A 6,786-nucleotide genomic window follows, 5' to 3' on the forward strand; every position below is an offset into this window, starting at 1 on the left:
CCGGCGCTGCTGGGGATCCCAGTGCTCCCAGCGCGTCCCGCTGCTCCCAGTGCGTCCCGCTGCTCCCAGTGCGTCCGGGTGCTCCCAGTGCGGTCTGCTGCTCCTTAGAGCATCCCAGTGCTCCCAGAGCTCCAAACGCTCCTGGTGGTCTCAGCGCCTCCTGGTGCTCTCGGGGTTCCTCGTGCTCCCGGTGCGTCCCAGTGCTCCCAGTTCACCTCGGCCCTTCACACTGGTCCCTGGTTCTGCCCTCCCAGAGGTGCTGCCAACCCAGCAGCACTCCAGCCCCATTCCCACTCTCACCCCCCAAGACCCCACATCCCACTCGGCTGTCCCATGGGAAGCCACCGGGAAGGGCCAGATTCAGACCAGAGCTTTCCCAGAGCCCTCTGGCGGTCCCCAGAGGACCTGGGGGGCTGCTGCTGTGGGTCTGATTCCCGAGGTGGCAGGACAGCAGTGGGATGTGGGGCATCGCCATCGGGCGGGTGGGTATGAGGGAGATGAGTATGAGGGAGCAGCACCTTCATCCTCACACACTTCTGGGCAGGGATGCGCATGGTGCTGGAGACGGATGCTGTGCTGCTGGGCAAGGCTCCTGCAGGCACTGGGATTTGAGGCAGCATGGACTTCTCCCCTGCTGTCGGGGCGAGTTGCTCCCAGCAGCCCCGCACCATCCTCGCCGCTGGGGCTGGGGGCGTCCGATTCCTCCCGCCACCCCCCATAAATCCCATCCAAATCCTGTGCCGGCGCTGGGGGTGGGAGGATTTGCGTCAGCGGGTGACACTCAGCCGCGGAGGGGGACTCCGTCGGGGGAGGCAGCTGCGGTTGAGTCACACAGGGAGAAGCTCCCCAGGGTGGGACGGGGCCTGTGGCAGCCCCAGGATGTGCAGAGAAGATGAGGGTGGAGGGAAGGGGGAGAGGAGCGTTTTGCTGTGCTCCCCCTGCAGCAGCACTTTGCCAGTTCCTGGCTTTGGAGCTGCTGGGCTGGAGCCATGCATGGGGACCCTGCCAGAACCCCCTGGCTGCTGGGGCTCCCCAGAGCCCAGGAGGGATGAGCCAAACCCCTCTGCTCCCTCTGTACCACCCAGTAGGTTGGGGTGTGTTTCTGCTGGCCGGGAGGGATCATGGGCTCACCCACGCTTGGAACCCCAAAATATTGCAAACAGGACCAGAAACACCCTGTTTAGATACTCCTCAGGGGGACACTTTAGCCATCCCATCCCATCCCATCCCAGTCCGACCCCCTATCCCATTGCCTGTCCCACCGTATATCCTTTCCTATATCCCACCCCATCCCCTGCCTGCCCGGGGGCTTTCTTCCAAGCAGGTGGAGAAGACTAGCCCCAAAATCCCAAGGGGGCAGAACCCCTTCCATCCCTGGGCTGAAGGGGTTGTTCTGCCTTTCCTCTCCCTTTGCGATCAGGCTGCCTCTAACGAAGGCAAGACATACCAGAGCCCAATTAAGCACTGGCACTGCCCCAGCACATGCACATTGGTGCCTGAAGTGCCTCCTTGGGATGGCGTCGTGAGCCCATCGGTGGAGTGGAGGAGAGAGAAATTAGAACAGCAAATCCTTGCGCTGCTTCAATCCGTCCGCCAGCTCCTGCCTCTGCTGTATGACGCAGCCCCGAAGTGCACAATCCTGCTGCCTGCACCCCGGCCCCACGCTGCTGCTCCCCCCAGGGATGTCTGGGGACTGGGGAATGCCCAGGGCCCCCTGTACCCTCCCCAGTGCTTAGGTGGACACAGGGGGAGTGGCAGGCACTGCAAACTCACGCTTGGGTGACGAAATGGCCTGATCTCAAAAAGATGCTCAAGGCTCACACATCCAGGCGAAGCTGGCAGCTGCTCGACAGCCAGACGCTGTTTTTAAAGCGCCTTTGGGAATTCAGGCTGTGAGCGTGGGGACGGGAGGGGGACGGTGTCAGGCAGCAGCGGGTGCCGATGGTACACGAGCAGCCCCAGGGCCCGCTGGCAAGCGGCGGTGCAGCTGCTGGCATCTGCAGGAGCTGCTGGGAGCTCTCCGATGGGTCCCGTGTCTGGCGGCGGCTGGTGTGGAGCAGAGCCACTGCCTGGGCAGCCTTCTCCAGCGTCCCCATCCCCAGACGAATGCAAATCCTCCTACCCTGAGAAATGCGGTGCTGGAAGCTCCTTTCGTGATGTTCAGGGGGAAATCGGGTGCCCGCTGATGCTGTCCCCATTGTGGAGGGGACGGGGTGAAGCCTCTGTCCCCGTGCTGGCTTGGGGAATGGCCAAGGACGGACACCTGTGGCCCAGGGAGGTGGCAGGGAGGGGAACGCCTTGGGGGCACAGTGGCATGGCCTCATCGGGGTCTTGAAGGTCTGTTGCAGACAGGACATCCCCAGCCAGGGCTGTGGGACCGAGGGTCTCTGCCCTGGGTGCCACTGCCAAATCCCCTTGGCAGTCAGTGTCCCCCTGGCCCTGTGTGGGCAGGGGGCTGCCGGTGGGGGCTGCTGGCAGCCAGGATGGACAGCGGCATCTTCATCCACTTGGGCAGGGGCCAATTTCTTAATGCGTGTACCATGGCATCGCTGAAAGGCGCAGAGCCGCTCTGCCCTCCGCTCCCTTATCTCCTTCATCAGTGATTACGTTTAAGGAGGCTATTAGAGGGGTTTGGCACAACCTGTTCTTAATAAACCCGTGTTGCTCGCTGGCTATTAGAAACCTTTCTCCTAAGCACTCGCATTACCGAGTGCACTCCCCACGGGCAGCTGTGCCTCGCCGGGGCGGGATGGCCAGCTCATTTCCCACCTTCTCTCCCTGTGCCCAGGTGCCTCTTTGTCCCCTCTCCTCCCCAGCTCGGGGCCAGGGCTCCTGCCTCCCTCCTGGGCAGGTGCTGGGCCTTTTCCTGCCGCACTGGCCCGATCTCACTGGTGGTGGTGAAGGAAACCAAATTTGTTGGGTTTCCAGCCCTGTGCGGGATGGAGCAGCCGGTCCCATGCCCACCCTCGCAATGTGGCCACCAACAGCAGTGGAACCAGCGAGTGTAGCCCCCCGCCGTGCCCCCGCTGCCCGCCGGCCATCAGCCCATCCCTAATTGCACAGCTACTCGGCAGAACCTGGCTGCCTTCCTACCCACCAGCGAACCCGACGATGTACTGCAGGAACTCCTGATGGGGCTAATAGCATGCCTAATAGAGGTCACTGTTCATTACGGCGCCGCGTACCACAAATTACGCGAGCACCAGGACGCAGAGAGCTTTTCTTCGGTGCGCAGAGAGAGCCTGGGGCCCGGCTCGGCGTCCAGGAGCACTTTGGGCGGGCAGGAAGGGCAGCGGCTGTGCCTGCCCAAGGGCAGCATCTTCTCGCAGCGCTGCTTTTCCCAGCCATCGACCGCCAATGCCTTCCAGCGCTCATGAAAAATACATGTCCCGGGGGCAGCCCTGAAGGGCTCGGGAAGCAGCAGGGGGAGGACAGGGTTCAACAGGCTTTGGGTGTGTGCTAAAGGGGAGAGCAGGAGCAGGCGCTGTGGTGAGCTGCTCTCAGGCTGTCCCCAGTCCAGCAGCACTCATTCCCCTGCGGCAGCCGGGGACACCTCCGTAGGCCACCTTCTGCTCTGTCCCTGGAGGTGGGAGCGCACGTCACCCTCAAGCCCCTTGCCAGGGCGCCCTGGCGCCAGCCCTCCCGGTCATGTCCCGAAGGCGCAGCGTCCCATGCAGGGGCTCGGGAAGCCGCCGGCACCCAGGCACGACCGCGGTGCCCGGCTCTGCCGTCCGGCGGGGCGGCGGGACCTGCTGAGTCAGGCCAGCGGGGCTGGAGTGAGCATTTTCTAATTGATCGCAACCTGACTCCCAAACCACAAAAGCTGTGCTCCAGAGACTGCTGCTTGCTGCACGGCCGCTGCGTCGCTGCCCTGCCCTGTACCCCCTGCCCCTGGCCTGGTGTGAGACACAACCACGTCCTTCGTGTCAGGCTAGGAGCTGGAGCAATTACCCATCCCTTTATTAAATGGCAACTCAAACAAGGGAAGGCACCGCCCGGGAGTAGGGCACGGTGCAGCCGTCAGCGCGGGTGGAAGGAGGGGGAGAGGTTTGGCTGTAGCCGGCAGCAGGGGAGGATGCCGGCACCAACCAGCTTTTGGCTTGGTGCTCCTGGAAAGACCGAATGTGGGATTCAGGGGGCAGCACCGCCAAAATGCACTGCAAGGATTCCTGGGGCACCACTGCAGGATCCCTTTCGCCTTGTGGCTGCTGCTGCGGGGGCAGCGGAGCCTCAGCGCTGTGCCACCTGCCGAGCAGCTGCTGCCAGAGCGGGCAAAGTCTGCGGCGCGACCTTCAGCCCCCACCTGCCACCTCTCCCGCTGGCCCCGCTGCTTGGCAGCCACCCCACCGTGTCAGGTCCCTCGCCAGCACTGCCAGCTGAGCACCATGGTGCCGAGCATCACCCCTGCAGCACCGAGCGCCATCCCCAAGCAGGGAGTTGCAGCAGCACCAAGGGTGCTCGGGGTGAGGCCAGAGAGGTTGGCCAGGAGCAGGCAGGGATTTGGGTGGCCCCGTGCACAACTGGTGCTCTCTCTTCTCGTCCTCCCTTGCATCATGTTTACACGCTTCGAGCCAAAGGGGCATGAAAATGGGGTACAGCCCCGAGCAGAGGGCACACGTGGGGCTGCAGAGTGGCTGGGTGACAGTGAGGCTCCATCATCTTCATGGCAGCGCTTATCTGCTCAAGACTCAGCAGGGAAGAGGTGCCCAGTCCCGTCCAGGTGGAGGAGAGGAGACGGGGGCTGTGGCGGGGCTGTCCTGGTGCCCCTGGCTCAGCCAGCCCCAGGCTGTGGGAACGGCGCCGTGGCTGCCCCGGCTTGCATCTCTCCAGCCACGCCACTGTCTGCAGCATTTCACATTGATTATAATTCATGGTTCTGGTTGTGTTTCTTTTGTCCTTTTAACAACATTTGCTGCCTGGGAGAGGAGAAGCAAGGAACTCCTCCAACCGGAGCTTGCACCGCACCAGGGCCAGAGGGATGCAGTGCAGCACCCCACTGCCCACAGCCCCCAGTGCTTGCAACTGCCCTGGAGCTGCACCCAAATTGGGAAAAACCTTTGTGCCATGGGCTCGTGCTGCAGACAGCACTCTCCATGCCGGGGTTTCCCAAGCTCACCACCCAGATCCCAGAGGGCTTCAGCCACCCCAAAATCCCCAGTGTGCCTTCTTGGGGAGCCACCACCTGGGCTGAGCTGTGCCCAGGGACTTGCTGTCTCTTTGCACTGGTGTGGCTGGTGTGGCACGGCACGGCACGGCAGCGTGCATCCCAAAGGGCTGGTCTCTCCGCTCCAGTCAGGCAAAGCAAACAGGCAGGCTATGCCCACAGCAAACAGCGCCAGCCACGACGGAAATCTCCTCCGAGCCCAGAGCAAACGCGGCGCCCAGCATCTGCGCTGCAGGAGCAGCCCATGACGGATGCTCTCCCGGTAATTAAAATACACGCCAGGGCGTTCGGCCACTGCCAGCCCAATTATTCACATGCCAGCCTCCCCAGGAGAGGCAGCGCTCATCTGCCCCAAAGCTCGTGGCTGGTGCTCATCTCCCCACGCCTTTGGGGCTGTGCGGGTCCCCGGGGTGCAGGCAGAGCCACAGGGGCAGCTCGGCAGCGCTGAGCCCGCTCAGCTGCCCGACTGGTTCTGTCCTGCACTGTTTGCACAGGAAGGCAAACACCGCGCCGTGCCGCCCGGCTCCGCTTCCACCTGGCTGGCGGATGAGGACGGGCAGGGACCCTGTCCCCTCTCGGCCACCTCCTGGGGCAGGGGCATGGTGCTCATGTCCCCTGCCCTGGGGTCCCCCTTCCTTGTCACCCCTGGGGACAACGGCAGAGATTCGAGGTGCCTGAAGGAGAAGGAAGGAGATGGGAGGAACAGGAGAGCCGCCTCGTTGCTGCCGCTTCATTAACATTTTTATTAGCTGTAACAAGTGCCAGGTCACAGCCTGCTCTTGTTAAAGTTGCAAAATAGTTTGCTTTCTAACCCCCTGTAATTACCCCCATTAGGCTCTGAAAATTTCATCATTTTACATGAAATTTCCCCAGGCTTGGCCTCCGCCCAAAGATTAATTTGTATAAAAGGCTGAAACGAGGGAAAAGAAAAGAAAAGGTTCTCCCCTTTCAGTGCAAAGGGAGAATAAGAAATACCCATCTTCTCCCCATCGACAAAATAAAAGAGGAGGCGAGAAGAAAAGCGTATAATGACCCTTTTCCAAACAGCGCAAGAGACGAAGCGGCTGGGAACTGAAAACTGCAATTTGGCAGCAAAAGCTGCCTTTGCTGGGGAGCCCTGTGCTGGCACCTCCCGCAGAAATTTGGGTTGGTTTGGCAGAGCCGTGGCCGGGTGGGAGAGGTGGCCCGGGGATGGTGACACTGGTGCAGGACCAGGAGGTCGGAGAGGGGCTGCTGTGTCCCCACGCTGCCAGCATCAGGAGCTGGAGCCGCCCCGCTCCCAGAGCTGAGCCCTGCCAAGCTGAGCCCTGCCAGCCCGGGGGACGCAGCGGTCCCCGCAGTGCCCAGAGGGGCACGGCCAGCACCATAGCAGAGCCACAGGGGCATCTCCCTGCCCCATGGCCCCGGGAGAGCACAGCCACAGGGCAGGGGGGACACGCTGGGCTTCACTTGGAGACCATGGGGTTCGGGATGGCAAGGCTCAGGTAGGCCAGGGGTTTGGGGTGGCAGGGGTTTGGGATGGTAGAGCTCTGATTGCCCAGGGGCTGGGGCGACCAGGGGATTGGGATGCCCATGGGGTTGGGGTGGCAGGAGTTTTGGTTGCCTGGGGATTCAGGCTAGCA

The sequence above is a fragment of the Anser cygnoides genome, chromosome 5 (genome assembly GCF_040182565.1).
Source record: "Anser cygnoides isolate HZ-2024a breed goose chromosome 5, Taihu_goose_T2T_genome, whole genome shotgun sequence".
NCBI lineage: Eukaryota > Metazoa > Chordata > Aves > Anseriformes > Anatidae > Anser > Anser cygnoides.